Consider the following 20,046-nt stretch of genomic DNA (forward strand, 5'->3'; position numbering starts at 1 on the left):
TTGTTCGTGTGGCTTAATTATCTCAATTCTGGTACACCACTTGTTACATTCTAACTAATTAGCGCTAAACAATAACTTGCAAATATTAAAGATATTAACACCTTAATATTAACACCTAAAGGTTTTCAGGAAATTTTATAATATTTGATTATTGTATATCTAGTCATTGATTGATAAAATTTCTTGTATAAGCATAGATCGAGGTTGACGTCATACGCAGATTGCATATCATTGACAGGTATCGTTTTAATTTATTTTATGGCTAGAATCATTTGAATATTATACGAATAATTATTTCCATTCGAACGATTAATAGATCACGTACCTATAAAAGATATATTATGAAAAAGACGTGACGAAACAAAAAAATATTGGAAATTCCGTTGTCTGTTGATTTTTATTTCCATGTAATTACATATGAAATGGGTAATTCATTAACATCTCCTCGAATCGAATATAATTCGTTACACTTCACAACGATTCAAATAATGGACGGGAAATATATAATAAGTTTCCTGTCCTTGCGTTAAAATAGTACTGTACAAATCAGATGATACAGGAAATACCCAAAAAACCCAATTACATCCACATTGCATGACAGCACACTTGCAATGGATTTTTGTGATTTCAATGTCACAGACAATGACACAACTAATCAGAACACGTTCGAGGCTATAGACATTGAAATTACCGCGTGTTTAATACGTTTAAAGCATAAATCTAAATTTCACGCGATTATTTCTTTGTACATTGTGAAACTCTTAAATTATCTTAATCGAATAAATAATCCTAATGTAATAAAACATCTTGAAATAGACCTAGATATCTGAAACAGAAACTCGAAGGATAAGAAATCCTAAAAGGTACTAATCCTAAAATAACAAACTCCTAAATAATAAACAAGTGATAAAACCTGTTATAAATAATAAACCTTACCTGGAACAATCAAATCCTAACTAATCGAAAATAAAATAAGGCAAGCAATTCTTAATCTTTCAAGTAATTTTTCCGAAAACACAGAAAGATAGAGAAATTAAAAAGACGCAGCACAAATTGCAGCACAATGAAAGTTTCAGAGCGATGAATACGATCGTATTAAACTAAATAATTTTCAAAAGTGAAATTACACTGAAACGTATATCGATGATATTTGTCATTTCTACGATCTGTTTCGCTTGATCGTGCTTCTTTTCTGATGTAAATTCAATTTATGATACGAACTAAGTTTCCTTTATTATTATTAGTCCTGCGTCTTTTTAATTCGTCACTTCTTTTATTTCAGAACAATGACGGGCTCCAAGATGCTGTTCGGATGTTTGGCGTTAATTGCTTTTCTTCATCCATTAGTTCACGTTTGTACTTCGAGTAGTACAGCTCAAGGTTTGTACTTCGAGTTGTCTTTTTCCATGCACTTCAAATTCCAATACGATCTGGTCACGTGGCCTTCGTACAATTTCGAAATTTTACCTGTTTGGTAATCGTCAATGAAAAAAGAAGTTATGCGTGACCTCAACACATTGAAACAATTTTTATGATTTTTTATTTGCCGGTTGGTCAGCAAGTTAATGGAAAAATTTCACTTAACTATTCGCGTTAATTTCTTCGGTTTAACTTTTGGGAAATGCTTCGTTAGCTTCGGGAATATTCCAACGATTCGTTTTACGTACAAAATAAGCATGATAAATATTACATCACGGTAATGTAATATCGGAATATATTAAAGGTGTAATTTTGTCCGATTAATTATAATTTATTAATAATGGATTGAAAATACAGATATTAGTTAGACAGAGAAACGATGTTTGATTAACAGGAAAACTAAATGCAACGCTCGTATTTACAACAAATAACTTGACAACTATTTGGTAACTCTCTCTCTCTCTCTCTCTCTCTCTCTCTCTCTCTCTCTCACTAGCAACTCTAACACTCGACAACACTCGCAACTCAATTCTAACGACTCTATGCTTCGACGTCTCGATCAACTCTGATTCTCGCAACACGCACACTTTTCGATTCGCCTTGGATAGCGAAACCGTCCTTCTTCTAACGTTGTCTATGGTTTCCCTCATACCTATGTAAGAACTACCAACTACGTGCCTTTAGTCACGTAGGCACTCTTAAATGTAAACGAACCACAGAAACACGACGTACACGGTTTTTCTATTTTCAGCCGATCTCCAATCAAAGCTATTCTACGATATCACAATCGGCCTTTCCTGACAATCACATCTGCCCTCAGATGTGCTCATCATCGCCGCTCGCACTTACATCACTATCGTCAGCATTCCACCATTTCATGTGATCGGCTGCCGTGGAAGTTGTACGTGGCCCTTCGTGCTCCCCCTCTCGCTGCACTATGTATCGGTCATTTCGCAGGACTTTTATCACCCGATACGGTCCAAGAAACTTCGGATGCAGCTTTAGCCCGGGACCCCTCTGCATCCTCTCGATTGCCACTAGATCTCCCGTCCTGTATGCTATCGCCTTCTTGCGTCTCCTGTTATACGCCCGCTTGTTTCGGATTTGGATCTCCTCAATCCGTCTCTTTGCGTCCGCACGCAGCTGATCTCGTTCCTCTTGGAACACCGCGGCCTGTTCGTCCTCGATGCTACTGCTCCTCTTTCGCTCTTCCTCTATCTTCCTCTCCGTTGTTTGTTTACCCATTTCACTCTTGTCAGGGGCTTTGATCGTCGTGGCAGCATCGTGACATTTTCGTAGGCTCGGTTCGTACATGGAAGACGTTAACAACTTACCATCTACCGAGACTATGATCTCTTCTTTTTCGAAGGTCTTCACGTTCATCGTGTCCTCGACAATCCCATCGTCGTCCTCGTCATCCACATCCTCTGTATATCGAATCTTCGTATCGATATTATTGGAGGGATTCCGCGCGTGCGACTTCCCTTGTCTTTTCGTTCGCCTTGCACTCACTCTCTTCGAGTCTATCCGAAAACTTGAAACAACCCTCACACCCGCAACGCTATCCTTCTCAGTAAATTCGCAAATATCATCAACAACATCCTGTTGCTGTTGTTTAGCCAGATTCTTCCTCCTCGTGATGTTCGCTAAGTCCTCCTGCTGGCCGCAAGAATCCGACGAGGACACCATCTCGTGATCCACTTTACCAATCACCACGTGTCTTGCCACTATTCTCCGTTCCTCCGACACTTGCTGCACAGCTGCCCGATACTTCTTCAAAACTTCTGCTAACTCTTCTTTATTTTCTTCCAATTGCGACAGTAGCTCAGTTCGTTCGCGACTAGCTACATTAACACGATCTTCTGCTTCGGAACGTTGCCGCAGTACTTCCTGCAACGAAGCCTGCGTCTCATTCGGTTCTTGCTCCAGTGCCTGTTTCGCTTTAACTGCAACTGCTCTAGCGCATTCTGCATCTTCTAACTGGTTCTTCAGCTGTCGTAAAGCTGCTTTACCCGTCGAGTCACCTTTCGATCTCTCCAGCATCGTTTGAGCGTCTCTTAGCAATGCTTTGGTTCTCTTCAAATCTCTTTTTAGCCTATGTTGCATGTCCTTAACGTGTGACGAATCTATCTCACTCGCCTGTGTCTCTACATCTATCTTGAGGACTTCCGGACACTCATCGGGATTTTCGTCCTTTATTCTACTAATAAAAGATTTTCCCCCTTTTATACTTATTTCAACAGTGTCCAAAAAGTCTGCGCCAATAATAAGCGAATGTTGCATCACTGTGTCTGGAACTACGTGTATGGTTATACAGTACGACTCATTGTCTATAATAATGTTCGTCGAAAATTTCCCGAGCGTAAAATTCCTTCCGGAACCGACACCGCGAAATCCAACGATTTCCCGACTTAATCTGGACGCTCCGATTTTCACATGCTGATCTGCTCGCATTAGAGTCAGCTCACTACCGGTGTCTATCAACGCGCTCAATTCGAAATTTTCCATCTTAACATCCTTACCACGCCTTGTTTGTAACGACCGAAACACGCTGTAAACTTTTTTTGAGGGCTCACCCAGTGCCTTGTCGCATTTTGATGCGATGTGTCCGTACTCCCTACATTTGAAGCATTTAGGTCCTCTCGACTTGCTCGGACACTCCGCACACACGTGCTCCGCATCACCGCAATTGTAGCATCGCGCCTTCCTCGCATCTCCAGATCGACCGGGTTCCTTGTTCCTCTCGGTTTCGGACAGCTTCGCCACCGGCTTTACCGTGCTACTCTTCGGCTCCTCAAATTTCGTCCTCATCTCCATATCTCTTTTTATCGCTTCGTAGCGCCTGAAACGCTCTTTTAATTGCTCGATATTCCTGGCTCCGTATAGCACAGTCTTGTTCGCGACCTCGTCGGGAATGCCTTGAATAATGTAGTCTATCAAGGATTGCGTATCAACCCTTCCTTGTTTTGCAATCCCGCACATGTGATACATATATTGTTGCAGACTCTCATCTGCTTTCTTCTTTCTATGGGATAACTCGCCATGTATCTGTTGGTCGCTTACTACATTTTTAAACTCATTCCTCAACGCCTTTTTTAGCTTTGCCCAAAACTTCGCGCATCGCTCTTGTCGTACGAAGGCCTGAGCGGAGCCTGCGAGTAATTTCTTAGCATAGGCCACCATATGGGCGTCTGACCAACCCCACACTTCTGCCATTTCCTCGAAGTCTTCCACCCACTGATTTACACTCAGCAGATCATCCCCGCTGAATTTCTCTAATGAGTCTTCCACGTCTTTAAGACTCAACATCGAACCGACGCATATACTTCTGCTGATACTCATCGCGGTCCTGACACACCGCTCGCGTGCCTCTCCTGTATTCTCGCGCGCCTTGTTTATCGTCCTCGCCTTCACTTTCGTCGGAGCTCCCTTCTTCCGACGATACATCGTCTCCTTCTAGGGCCGCCTGTAGCCGCGCGCGTAGTTCGGATTTTCTTCCCGTTACCTTCAACCCCAAGCTAACGAGACGCGCTCTCAGCTCTTTCGTCCTCAGCTTCTCGAGGTCTTCCTCTCCCTCTTGACTGCGTTCGGCTCTCTGCTTGCTTCTTAGATCTCGCTGGTTTGTTGGTTCTTCGCCACGCTTCGAATCCTTAGGAGTAGATCGACCAGGTTTGCACGCTCTGTTCAACCTGGCAACCAGCACTGATCTCGCACCGGATATAGGCAGATTCATCTGTGCGAGCTTACTCCTCAGCTCCTCCAGCGTCAAATCCTCTTCACCCGACAATCGTTCGTCTTCAACGTTTGCCATTTTATTCTATTCTTTTCTACTCCCGCACAAATAGCTCCGTTAAATCGTATCGTTTCTCTGTCTTATTCAATCCCGGACGAGCCCCCACTTGTAATATCGGAATATATTAATAATGGATTGAAAATACAGATGTTAGTTAGACAGAGAAACGATGTTTGATTAACAGGAAAACTAAATGCAACGCTCGTATTTACAACAAATAACTTGACAACTATTTGGTAACTCTCTCTCTCTCTCTCTCTCTCTCTCACTAGCAACTCTAACACTCGACAACACTCGCAACTCAATTCTAACGACTCTATGCTTCGACGTCTCCATCAACTCTGATTCTCGCAACACGCACACTTTTCGATTCGCCTTGGATAGCGAAACCGTCCTTCTTCTAACGCGTTTTTAAAACGCGATGGCGCTATCACTTTCTAAAAGCGTCGTCTTTACATTTCCGATGGCCACGGGCACATCCGACTGCCAGATATACAATGTATTATAAGAGTATCATTACCATACTTTTCATGAAAACAGCAATTTTTCTTGATAACTATACTCTGTAACATAGATTGAAGTCGCTGATTTGATCCCTCTGATATCGTTGTCTTATGAGAGTCTCGCCTGGTCTTGATTGGTTCTGTTGACTCTTATCGTTGTGAAAAATCGATTCGTTGTGTACCTTTTTTGTATAGAGAATTATTTTGTGGTAGAATATAATGTTGTAATATTCGTGGTCTTTGCTTTACTAATTTTGTCACTGAGCCGCTCTTTGGTTCGTTGAGCGATTCATATTCCGCATATATTCCGTACTTGCTTCGCTTGGTACTTTTATAATTTTCGCAGTTACAATAAAAAATTTAATTCTTAACAGATTAAAGATTTAACCTCTTGCTTTATAGTGTAGAATAATTTTTTTCTTTTTCTTTTTTTTTTTTTTTTTTTTTTTGTATAGGTTATGTGATCCATAGTTTGAGTAACTAGTACATATATATATTTACGTGACAAGCTTTCATTTCAATCTATATTTAAGATTAATATTTTACAGTTTCTGTTCGTAACAACATCGAAGTAGTCCATAAGTTTGAAGAGTATAATTAAGGAAGTTATGAAGCAAGAGGTTAAGAACAAATTCTGAAAGAGGTTATGTACAACTCAGTAGTACTGCTTTACATTACTTTGCGAATTACTTTTCAAGCATAAAAATAGTTTAACAGCCACTTATAGTTACTTCCTTACCATTACATTCATTAAATTCGTTTGATTTTGTAAACAAAATAACCACGCTGACCAGTCTCTTATTTAAAATAGAATTATTTTGTCATATATCCAACAGTTTACTTTCTCTTCGCTTTGTCTCGTATTACGATTTTATAACGGTGTTTCTTTAAACATTAAACGATCGTAATAAATGTATTTACGGACGATGACTGATATCTGGTCTGTCTTAAAGTTTCAACTAATTAGTGCCCCGTTACTTTGGACGTTATGAAATGTTGTAGAACCAATGACTTATCTTCTCTTTTGGTAGTTGCATAAGAGAAGACTGAGCCATTGAAACGCTCGAATAGATTAGCTGATTCGCTTAACGTATTTTTACTTCCGACGAGCTAAACACAAGAGCAGAAAGCACATAAGGAATAATACAGAAACGTCAAACGCATACAGAAATATATTTCGTAAAAGCATTAGTACGTAACATGTCTTTATAATTCTATTTATGTATAGTAAAATGGCTTGTTTCCATTTTCATGAATTATAACTGACATTTCAAAGCATTCATGTAGATATGTAACTCTCGTTAATTAATAATTTAACAATGCGTCATGAAACGTATCATTTTCTTTTCTTCCTTTGTTTCGTTATACACAGGAACGAATTTGTAAATACAGATGTATAATCAACGATAACATATGACAGCGAGTATAATAACTGTCAGCAAAGGAAGAGGTCGGTAAAATGATTGTGGTTGATTTCAGTGTATCGGTAAATAAGCTTCGACAGACGTTGCCGGGGGACTCGGTGTCGGTGAAACCGCGTCGATGAAATGATTGTCAGTGATTTAAAGATAACCCAATTTATTGATCTGTCTCCCCTTCATGGCGTTGTACGTCTCTCTATAAAACATATTCTACCTCGGAGGGCTGAAAAATTTAACTTGGTCTCACTGGACTGGACTGTAAGTAAGAAAATTGAAATGCAAAATCCACGTGTGAGCGCAACGGTTTAGATGGAAAGTTCGATAGGACAATTATGTATATTAGCCTGAAAGAAAGCTCGTGGCTTCGCACGCAACACGTAATTTCCCTCGCTGAAATAATCCTATTACAACGATACGATTTAAAATTTTCCTTAACAGACCTCGCAATGTAATTCTTCATCTACAATTTTTTATTCGGCCTGAAACAAGAGACTTTCGAAGCCTTATAGAGTCTCGCGAATCTAAAAGTCAGGTTTCAACGTATTTTCGCGTCTTATTCTATAATACTGAAGACATTAAAGGTGTTAACGATTATTGTCTCACTATGTACGTACATCAAACGAGTACTTACGTAAGAGACGAATGGAAATGGAAACAGCCGAGAATAATTGAAGATAATTTGAATACGTTCCAGGCTATAATACAATTTCTCGTGAACCGTAATTGATTCGCAGAAGGGAATTGCTGCTTCTCACGACTAGCAAAGTGTTTCGCAAAAAAAAAAAAAAGAAAAGAAAAATGGTATCGGAAGGATAGAAAAAAAGCGGTGGCCTACATCAAGCAATCTTCATGCCGATAATGCATTTATTATTCAGTTCGTTCATTTTCTATCGCGTAACAGACACTGGGATAACTGACAGAACGAGCGTATAAATCTTGCATCTCTCAACCTGACTTCTCCCAATTCGTATACTTCCATCCTTCGTATAAGTGACAATGAATCAGAAGAGTTTCATAGCAATATTGAACAACATACAGTCAACTACAACACCATTAGATACATCCACCATACAGTCAACTACAACACCATTAGATAACAGCAATACAATAGATTATAATTTTCTACGTGTCATTGATTCATCGTCATCATTTTCCATTTTTTTAGCATATGTAAAAACGTATCTGACGTAATCTTACCTCGCTCTTTGAGTACAAAAATCCATTCAAATGAAACAAAGGGAAAAGAAATAAGAAAACAAACACTCATATACGAATCTTCATTACATAACTGTATGTACTCCTCGAGGTATAATTACTCAGACACGTTACAGCGTACCTTCTTCGTTCCCTGATGGCTGATGTTGATCGTTGACGTTTATAATGAAAGAATTTCGTCAACGGCGCCATCTGGATCCCTGTTGAAAAATTAAAATAGCCGCAACAGCACCATTAAGCTCATCACCCAGAGTAGCTTTTGTGGCTGAGTCGTGGAGGAATTCTTATCATCAACGACATAAACTATACCAGTTCCGGTAACGTTCTTCAGATGGTCCAGGCACTCGAACTCGCAACATCGCTCTCCAACACGGAATTTCTTGCATGTCTGTAGTAAAAAGAAATCGATCAATTGTACAGATCAATCGTCACTCGACTGCTCGAGAATTCAGATCATCCAGAGAATAGAATAGAGACGTGGAAAAATGTAGTGCGATCATCGCAGTGGGAGGAAATAGGGGGATAGGGACCAAATGAATGAACGAGATGTTAAGGACAACTGACGATAAGTTCTTCTTTTGTCGAGAATTGCATGTTTGTGAATGGTTTGTGGGTGGTTAGGTGGAGAGAATTGAAGAGTTTGGAGGTGACTGGGAGAGTGTTTTGGGCAAGGTAGATTGCAGAATGGTTGCGGTAGCATTGTGTTAATTATGGGTTTGTACATGTAATCTTTGTATGTATCACTACATACAACCTAACGTATATTTTTAATAATACATCAGAGTTTTAGTTATTTCATAGCTATGAATTTTATACTCTATAATCTTGACGTTTCATTTCACAGAAGCGTTTGAATATCCATAAAAATTAAATGAACCAATGTATTCATTATCTTATAGAGAAGATATATTATTTTTAATTATGTTCCAATTATTTATCATGATCCTGATTTCCTTATTCTGAAAATTTGAAAGAAAGTTTTGTAGTTTGATACTTTCAGCGACAAAGGGTCAATATTGCTTTAGTATATTTCGTCACATATACATGTATATCTATATGTCGGAGATGAAAGGACACCGGAACCTTTGGATAGCCCCGCAACATTGCAATCTAAAGTCTACTATAACTGTAACTAAACTATTGTAGTTATTCAATCCGATTGTAATTGTTCGAGAGTTGTGATAATGAGCTTGGGCTCGAGGCGACAGTCAGTCGCCGAACGTAGCCGCGGTCACGGGATGAACGCTTTGCCTAACAAAGGTATGGAGTAATTCTATAGCTCTCCTTAAAAGAAATATTCGTGGCGACACGCGACAGTAAACATTCCAACGGTTTCTGTCCCGTGGCTCGCCACACGCAGACCCTATTCTTCGAGTAAGATGATTGCCAGATGTCGATGCGTCTCCGTAGTACATGTTCGGCTAGCCCGAGGGCCCGTTATAAATCTTAAGGTTTAGTTAACTAAAGTCCTTCAAACAGACAAACAGTCTTTGTCCCAACTACGGGAAGATAGGGGAGACATATTTTTCAACGAGCGGCGTCTCCCACTAGCAACTTTCCCTCGAGGGCGGCTAGCATCATTTTCTAACCACCGATATGGAGATTGACCAATTAGCAGCAACGTCAATTTCCCTTACTTCCTAAACGAAGGCTTTCCTCGACGAATCCGATGATCTCGTGTCCTTAGACACACCCCATTATAGTTTTCCTCTGTGGCATCATCGGGACGGGACGGGCATTCTTTTACGCGCTCCCGTCGACCAAAGAGTAACGTTTTTACGCTCAGCAATTATTTTTACGAGTCAGACTTAGATTCAGCGAGAACGCCCATCTGTCATCCCGTTGGCCGCGGATTCGTTATTGAACCGGAGACCACTGTCACTAGTGTCGCGGACGTCTCACCGCCGTGGTAGATTGTCAAACCTGTGTTATTCATACCTGTGTCAATAAATCGTATCTTCGTTACACCGCAACGATGGCTACCTTCAATGAAGACTCCTCAAACACCGACAACCCTATCCCCAATGTCATTCCGACATATATATCCACCGAAAATGCGCTCCTGTAGACAAACGCTCGATTCGCGTCATAGCTTGTCGGATCTCAATCCGTTGGAAAAAGTTTTTCCTGTAGCATATTTTATTTTTACGAACCAACAACGTCTTTGTTCATTTCCTTCTTTTGTTTGCTCCAATTCCCCCATTGTTTTTTCAAGGATAGTATTTCAGAGCCATTAGTCAAGTTCATTGTAACAATAAACGTACGTTTCGGAAACATTTTGTGCTGTGAAACAGAATACACTAAAGTTTGAAGGTCAACATTTTCGAAAGTTTATAAATGGAGGTGTATGACAGTATCACCAGCTGTTGCTGTCCAAGTAACTCCAACATCGAAATACTACAACGATTCCAATCGAAAACGCTAAGAGCCTTAATAGGCGCACCTTGGTATGTTACCAACGAAACCATCCATCGCGACCTCAAGATACCTACAGTCAAAGAGGAAATAGCAAAATATAGCGACAGATATAGCAAAAGAGTCAAGAAACACCGAAACCCGCTAATCACTGGACTACTCGATACGACGGACCAGATTCGATTTCTTTTTACTACAGACATGCAAGAAATTCCGTCTTGGAAAGCGATGTTGCGAGTTCGAATGCCTGGACCATCTAAAGAACATTACCGGAACTGGTAAAGTTTATGTCGTTGATGATAATAATTCCTCCACGACTCAGCCACAAAAGCTACTCTGGGTGATGAGCTTAATGGTGCTGTTGCGGCTATTTTAATTTTTCAACAGGGATCCAGATGGCGCCGTTGACGAAATTCTTTCATTATAAACGTCAACGATCAACATCAGCCATCAGGGAACGAAGAAGGTACGCTGTAACGTGTCTGAGTAATTATACCTCGAGGAGTACATACAGTTATGTAATGAAGATTCGTATGTGAGTGTTTGTTTTCTTATTTCTTTTCCCTTTGTTTCATTTGAATGGATTTTTGTACTCAAAGAGCGAGGTAAGATTACGTCAGATACGTTTTTACATATGCTAAAAAAATGGAAAATGATGACGATGAATCAATGACACGTAGAAAATTATAATCTATTGTATTGCTGTTATCTAATGGTGTTGTAGTTGACTGTATGGTGGATGTATCTAATGGTGTTGTAGTTGACTGTATGTTGTTCAATATTGCTATGAAACTCTTCTGATTCATTGTCACTTATACGAAGGATGGAAGTATACGAATTGGGAGAAGTCAGGTTGAGAGATGCAAGATTTATACGCTCGTTCTGTCAGTTATCCCAGTGTCTGTTACGCGATAGAAAATGAACGAACTGAATAATAAATGCATTATCGGCATGAAGATTGCTTGATGTAGGCCACCGCTTTTTTTCTATCCTTCCGATACCATTTTTCTTTTCTTTTTTTTTTTTTTGCGAAACACTTTGCTAGTCGTGAGAAGCAGCAATTCCCTTCTGCGAATCAATTACGGTTCACGAGAAATTGTATTATAGCCTGGAACGTATTCAAATTATCTTCAATTATTCTCGGCTGTTTCCATTTCCATTCGTCTCTTACGTAAGTACTCGTTTGATGTACGTACATAGTGAGACAATAATCGTTAACACCTTTAATGTCTTCAGTATTATAGAATAAGACGCGAAAATACGTTGAAACCTGACTTTTAGATTCGCGAGACTCTATAAGGCTTCGAAAGTCTCTTGTTTCAGGCCGAATAAAAAATTGTAGATGAAGAATTACATTGCGAGGTCTGTTAAGGAAAATTTTAAATCGTATCGTTGTAATAGGATTATTTCAGCGAGGGAAATTACGTGTTGCGTGCGAAGCCACGAGCTTTCTTTCAGGCTAATATACATAATTGTCCTATCGAACTTTCCATCTAAACCGTTGCGCTCACACGTGGATTTTGCATTTCAATTTTCTTACTTACAGTCCAGTCCAGTGAGACCAAGTTAAATTTTTCAGCCCTCCGAGGTAGAATATGTTTTATAGAGAGACGTACAACGCCATGAAGGGGAGACAGATCAATAAATTGGGTTATCTTTAAATCACTGACAATCATTTCATCGACGCGGTTTCACCGACACCGAGTCCCCCGGCAACGTCTGTCGAAGCTTATTTACCGATACACTGAAATCAACCACAATCATTTTACCGACCTCTTCCTTTGCTGACAGTTATTATACTCGCTGTCATATGTTATCGTTGATTATACATCTTTATTTACAAATTCATTCCTGTGTATAACGAAACAAAGGAAGAAACGAAAATGATACGTTTCATGACGCATTGTTAAATTATTAATTAACGAGAGTTACATATCTACATGAATGCTTTGAAATGTCAGTTATAATTCATGAAAATGGAAACAAGCCATTTTACTATACATAAATAGAATTATAAAGACATGTTACGTACTAATGCTTTTACGAAATATATTTCTGTATACGTTTGACGTTTCTGTATTATTCCTTATGTGCTTTCTGCTCTTGTGTTTAGCTCGTCGGAAGTAAAAATACGTTAAGCGAATCAGCTAATCTATTCGAGCGTTTCAATGGCTCAGTCTTCTCTTATGCAACTACCAAAAGAGAAGATAAGTCTTTGGTTATACAACATTTCATAACGTCCAAAGTAACGGGGCACTAATTAGTTGAAACTTTAAGACAGACCAGATATCAGTCATCGTCCGTAAATACATTTATTACGATCGTTTAAAGTTTAAAGAAACACCGTTATAAAGTCGTAATACGAGACAAAGCGAAGAGAAAGTAAACTGTTGGATATATGACAAAATAATTCTATTTTAAATAAGAGACTGGTCAGCGTGGTTATTTTGTTTACAAAATCAAACGAATTTAATGAATGTAATGGTAAGGAAGTAACTATAAGTGGCTGTTAAACTATTTTTATGCTTGAAAAGTAATTCGCAAAGTAATGTGAAGCAGTACTACTGAGTTGTACATAACCTCTTTCAGAATTTGTCTTTAACCTCTTGCTTCATAACTTCCTTAATTATACTCTTCAAACTTATGGACTACTTCGATGTTGTTACGAACAGAAACTGATAAAATATTAATCTTAAATATAGATTGAAATGAAAGCTTGTCACGTAAATATATATATGTACTAGTTACTCAAACTATGGATCACATAACCTATACAAAAAAAAAAAAAAAAAAAAGAAAAAGAAAAAAATTATTGTACACTATAAAGCAAGAGGTTAAATCTTTAATCTGTTAAGAATTAAATTTTTTATTGTAACTACGAAAATTATAAAAGTACCAAGCGAAGCAAGTACGGAATATAGGGATATAGGAAGCGATGGGGAACAGCAAGTAACTCCAACATCGAAATACTACAACGATTCCAATCGAAAACGCTAAGAGCGTTAATAGACGCACCTTGGTATGTTACCAACGAAACCATCCACCGCGACCTCAAGATACCTACAGTCAAAGAGGAAATAGCAAAATATAGCGACAGATATAGCAAAAGAGTCAAGAAACACCGAAACCCCCTAATCACTGGACTACTCGATACGACGGACCAGATTCGCAGGCTGAAGAGGCACTACCCGCTAGACCTAAACGTTAGATTCATTTAATTATCCAAATTAAGCATATGCACTTACTTATAATACTTATAAATTATACCTATCTATAATAAGTATTAACTTATTGTAAATAAACAGCCATGTCACTGCGCCACGCCAGAAAAATTACTGAAAATTCTCAACGCGAGAATTGATTGTAATTCCAACAAATAAATAAAAAAAAAAAAGCTGTTGCTGTCCCCAAGCGCCAAAATACGTTTTGACTACTATTTTATGTATCTCACAGAAGTATGTCTTCATTCATCATCTCCCATGCCATCCACCAACGTGTTCTTAACATGTTATCTCCTAGTAAAATATTGATGTTGAGTCAGATATCCATCTGAATAATCTTTTCGGTGTCTACTACAAGACATTTAAAACCAAGGCTCGTACACACGTGTGCTTATACGTCAGATGTAATACCTAACACGAAACCTGCTTATATTAATATTAAATTTATGCATAGTAGGATGTTCGACCTTTGTAAAAATGAAATTATAATACATACAGTTTCACCGTGGAAAAGTGAATCTTTCTAGCATGTCCACGCAAATGCAGGGGAGGGGAGGACTGTGCATGCACCAAACAACTTTACGTTCGTAATTTTTCACACAAATGTACAACTGTAGGGAAATAATTATCTCTGATTTTTCGGATGTTATGAATCGACAATATCGCATAACGGAATGCTGTGTTCTACGTATTCTATTTTTGTTACGAAAGTGGTACAAACGAAGTCCACATAAGAATAGTACAACAAAATCGGTTCAGGTTAGGTTATCGTGCAGATATCGCGGCTTTTGCATTGGAAATCACGCAACTGCCAGTCTCGTCGTTCCTTGTAAACGAAAGAAAGGTATTGTAATCGGTCGGAATTAACATAAAACTCGTCGCATGCGACCATATGGCCTGAATGTTGAATAAACGAGAGTAGAGCGCGAGCTATGTGATTCTAACCTTTTAGGCGGAAACTAATGATTGTAACCAGAGCCGAGATATATGCCAATATTACTTTGCTCGTGTAACGTCAATTCATATCAGAGACCAGGCCACACACCACGGACAGGATGGCACCCAGATGTCTGCATATCCTTGGCGCGCACCCTCAATAGTCTTAAGTGCCCACCAGGGGCCTTGGCATTTTTATAGTTAAAGTCCTTCGGACCAAGCGAGTATTTCCTGTCTTAAATTTCCCTTTACGTTTATTGTCTACCACGTGTTAGCTTAGAAAGTTGGTTTTCTCCACTTCTGGTATGTTCCGTTGGCAACTTTCTCGCGAGGGCGGCTAAAACCCTTCCTGGTCTACCAACCGTCCTATTATCCAATCGGAGATGGTGTCTACTGCCCTCACTTCCTTAACCAAAATTGTCATCAACAAATCCGATAGTCCCGTGTCCTTAGACACACCCACCCCTAGCTTTCCTCAGACACAGTATCGTCAGTAAAACTTCACTTATTCTGTATCCTTAGAATAGTCAACATATCTATGTCGGTCTCTACTCTTATAAGTCGCGTACTTAATGTATTGTTGTAACTAAGTCTTACATAACGTGGTTGGAGTGAATTGTGATTTATGTTAACTCAGTGCGTGTTACATTGTGATTGCTGAATTCATAATAAAGGTTGATTAAAACCAAGTTAATAGTTGTGTTACGACTCAACTATATTTTATTTTCACCAACCAACCCAAAAATTACGTGACACTCGACAAAGCGTATAAGATGAGGAGAGAATCGCGATAAGGTAGAACAAGAGACAGATATTCTCTACGTAAAGCAAGTCTGTCAACTAGATTGAAATCCTATAGCTATAACTACAGTGAATCCATATTCTGGCGAATTGTCTTTTCACAAATGAAGCTTCTGAAGAACGGAATTGATACAATAACTACTGTTCATTCATAACTACTGTTGTAAGAATCTATATATTTGTCTATCTATATCTATATATATCGATCTATATATATTTGTCAGAATGTCATTTTATCAAAAAACCCATCCTCTGTAATCATAGTTTAACGAAGCATAATTAATAGAAGAGGTAGAGCGTTAAGTGGAGATGATTTAATCACAGTTAAGTAGATAAATCTCTATATTAGTCTCTTTAATTAAAATGTCCTACGTTTTATTTGCGTCATTTTTTTTCTTTATCCAATTTAAAATGTTTAAATAACAATAGCCTATACAATATAATTTTATGTAAAAAAATTGATTATACCATGTTTATTACAGATATTTAACATTTTTGTGTACATACAAAATTTAAATTATACCTCGCTTGAGAACAAAAATTCTATTTGTTTTCCTAACATGTACTAATAATTATTGAGCAAACTAGAAAAAGCTGGAGGAGATTACTTAGGAAGATTACTTAGCATCTTATATTCCTGGCAAGAGAAAATGAAAAATTCGTTTCTTCTCTTTGCTTCCCTGTTCCTTCTTTCCTCCTTTTTCCCTTTTTACATCGCTTTGTTTTACATCGCAATTTACATTTATTTGTAAAGTTTGAATCTCCTCGATATTGAAGATGTTGAAGCTGCAAGTATGTATTTCATTTTAATCCATTCGAGACCGAGACTTAATTGTAAGACGATACCTAGGTGTCGGTACGATCTGAATGTTTAGTTAGAATGATTCTGTGTTTTACTCTCTCCAGGGTATCCTTTTCATACTTTGATTTTAAATCGATGACAATCTTAAATAGTATACCTCATATTTTTAAAATATAAAATTATATACTATGTTATTCTATAATGTATTATGTACAGTCATATATATATATGTCGGGTTAACATTAGGATTTAAGGCGCGTACCGATTCTTCGTTTGAATTAGCCATTGTTTTACAAAACAGAGAATATATTTACACGAATAAACAAGGTTTTACAAATATTATGAATAATGAATTTTGTAAATGATATGATTGATTAACAAATGATAAATTAAATTATTAATTAGATTAAAGAATAATAAATTTTATCGAACAATAAAAGAAACGAATAATATATCTTACGATTTACTAATTTTAACGAATAATGAAAATTAACGATTGATAAATTTACAAATATTGAATTTAATTTACGCTATAAACAATGATCCGGGATTCAAACGAATACACGGTCAACGGGAAAACTTTAAACAATTTTATAACACAAAAATACGTTTGCTGAATCACACGGAAAAATTACTCGATGTATCACTTTCCAAGGCGACCACACGAATGCCTCTCTGATTAAAATCTTTTTCGTAATACGACTGCATTTGTTTGTTATATTCTCGCTGGAAACATCGAGAAGGTTCCAATCGTTGTTGCTAGGCAATATCTGTCAAAAGTTTGTTATATACTCCTTGGTAACATCGAGAAAGATCCAAACGCCGATACTAGGCAATTTCTGTCTTCATCAAGCAAAACGTTTATCCCGTGACCGTGGCTACGTTCAGCGACCAGTTGTCACCTCGAACCCACTTTCGCTTTTCACAAATGTCAAACAATTACAGATGACAATTACTTAATTACAGTTATGATAAAATCTAGGCCAAAGCACTAAAAGGCCTCCTCAAAATTGCATAGGGAAGGCTCCGGTTTTTCATTTCATCTCCGACATATATATATATATATATAATAATTCTATATTGAAAAAAATATGAAATTAACATGATATATACATTACTACATAAGTTATATATAAAATATGTATATTATACCCTTACCTACTGACTGATATGAATTTCTTTCGGTCTCGAATGCGTTAAAAGAGAGCGCAAAGAAGTCGAAATTACTTATTGTAATTAGTAAAACGACCTGAGAGGCAGACAGATACAAGAAAGAAGGAATATTATATTAGCGGCATTATCATGTTTTTGCTCTCTTTAAGTCTTTCATCGAGACATACAATCTACAGGTATTAATCGACCAATTTCTCCAAGCCGATAACTTCGAATTGATGTTTATATATAAGAAGTGTTATGTGTTAATCTGTCTAAATGTTTAAAAGGTGTTATAAATTAAATGTTGTTAAACGATACGTAATTGCCTTTTGATCGTAAATTTTACTATCAAGGGGTCTTTTATGTATGCGTAATCATTGTGAATTATAACAATTTATGTGATCGATATTAAAGGTGTTTAAAAGCATGTATTTTTTTCTATATTATTATTCTCCTATATTATTATCCTATATTATTATAGCATTCCTATATTATTATAATATCCAATTACATGTTGATACACAAGATATACAGATTATTATTTATAACGTTTTGGTTTTCTTAATTGAGTCATTCATGTAGTACAAATGATAAGAAATTAGTAATAATTCACAGAAAAAGGATATCGTAGTAGAAATATTATAAAAAAACATTTTCTGTTTTAGTGTAGAGTTACTCCTTCTTACAGACAGTGTCGTACAAATCTGTACGTCTCTGAGAAGATGTAGGTATCTGAGCCCTTACTTCCTCAACAACTTTTAGATCTGATAGAAAAAAGAAACATACGAAGTAATAAGTAATGCTTACTAATAAATTCAACAAATACAGAGGAAGATGGCTAAATCGATAAATTAACGAGACTAAAAATTAATTACATCATGGATCTCTCGCTTTTAATTTTAAGCTGTAAATTACCGATATCGGTGACTGCCATATTCTCTTGAGTTTCCAAATCGTAAAGAATCTTTCCCCAGGGATTGGTCAACTGTGTATGTCCCCATGCGACGTAACTTGCTTAAGGAACACGAGCCGGTGATATGCAGGCAACGTATAATTGATTATCATTCGCTCTGAAACGCTGAAGTAATGACCAGTGCAGTGGTCCAGTGGTCATATTGAATGCCGCTGGATATATCAGCATTTGGCAACCTAACTCAGAGAAGCAGGAAATATGAAGCCACCGAATACCAATTAACTTCGTAGTTGCACGGTTCACATTCCATCATTTCTGAATATGCGAGGACAGTCCTCTTATTGTGCTTTTAATTCTTTTATTTGTTTCATTTTCAGCAAATATACTGGTTTTTTAAATTAAGCTTCTTTTTATACAGAGTTACAGATTATATTAATTTTATATAGAATATATTTAAGAAAGATATTTAATTTTTTGCTAGTTAAGTATTGATCGATTCAGTTACTGTACCTTTGTTCCGATAAATGCGTGCCATTTCCTCGAATCTAATATCATAGCAAATGCCAATACCTATTTTGCAGCCCTCCACATCGAACGTCGTTAGGGAGTTACCAGGACTGAGTGAATCACTCTCTCGAAAAGTAATCTTATTAGGAATGTCGATGTCGAATAGATGTACCTAATAACATAAAAATGTAGTCGCTAATTCTATTGCTGCAACTTTTGTAATTTAATATCAAAGTTACCAACTCCTAAACTTCAATTACTTTTTATTTAATAACTGACAGCGTTTTTATCACTTTCTTTTATTAAAAAATCTTATCATTTAATAATGTTTAAAAAGGAGAAAAAATAAGTATAATAATATTTTAAGTATGTGAAAAATTTATACAACAACAAACACATTACAACAAAAATGGGCGTTTCCCGTATCATAACGTATTTTATAAACCGTAAATTATAGAATTGGTTATAGTATACGTATGTACATATGTATATTCCTAAATTATTCCTAGATAGAGTCACTTTCTTTACCCCAATATTTTCAAATTCAAAGCCATAAAGGAATATATTACTTACCTTTCGGTGTTTTGCTATCAACGTTCCATCGGGACCCCAAATAGTACAGGTATTGTACAATTTATCGCCCTCTATTTCAGGCATCGTACCACCAACTACATAGATGTTGTTTTCTTTAGCTGCGTTCGATGAAGCAACGCTCGTTTCATCATCAGGAATACTCTCGGCGTATTTTGGAAAGTACTCTGCATTGCAATATTTCAATTAATGAAAAATAACTGTCTTTTGTTCCAACCATAAATTAAATTGAAATGTTTGTCAGTTTTTTATTTTTTAAATTATTAAAATAACTAAGTTTTATATTTCGACTTAATTAAATATGCAATTACTTAGCTAATAGTATATATAATAAATTGTTTCTACAGGTTCAAA

General features: G+C 37.1%; 1 long non-coding RNA gene across 1 annotated transcript; it reads right to left on the minus strand.

Annotated features, from left to right (window-relative positions):
- Positions 1-16,182: 16,182 nt before the first annotated feature.
- Positions 16,183-19,483, minus strand: LOC143304434 (uncharacterized). Its single transcript, XR_013061114.1, has 2 exons — positions 18,597-19,483; positions 16,183-18,445 (listed from the first exon to the last, which is right to left on the minus strand). It is a non-coding gene; the product is annotated as an uncharacterized LOC143304434 (long non-coding RNA).
- Positions 19,484-20,046: the final 563 nt, after the last annotated feature.

This window comes from Bombus vancouverensis, unplaced genomic scaffold (assembly GCF_051014615.1).
Source record: "Bombus vancouverensis nearcticus unplaced genomic scaffold, iyBomVanc1_principal scaffold0035, whole genome shotgun sequence".
Lineage (NCBI taxonomy): Eukaryota > Metazoa > Arthropoda > Insecta > Hymenoptera > Apidae > Bombus > Bombus vancouverensis.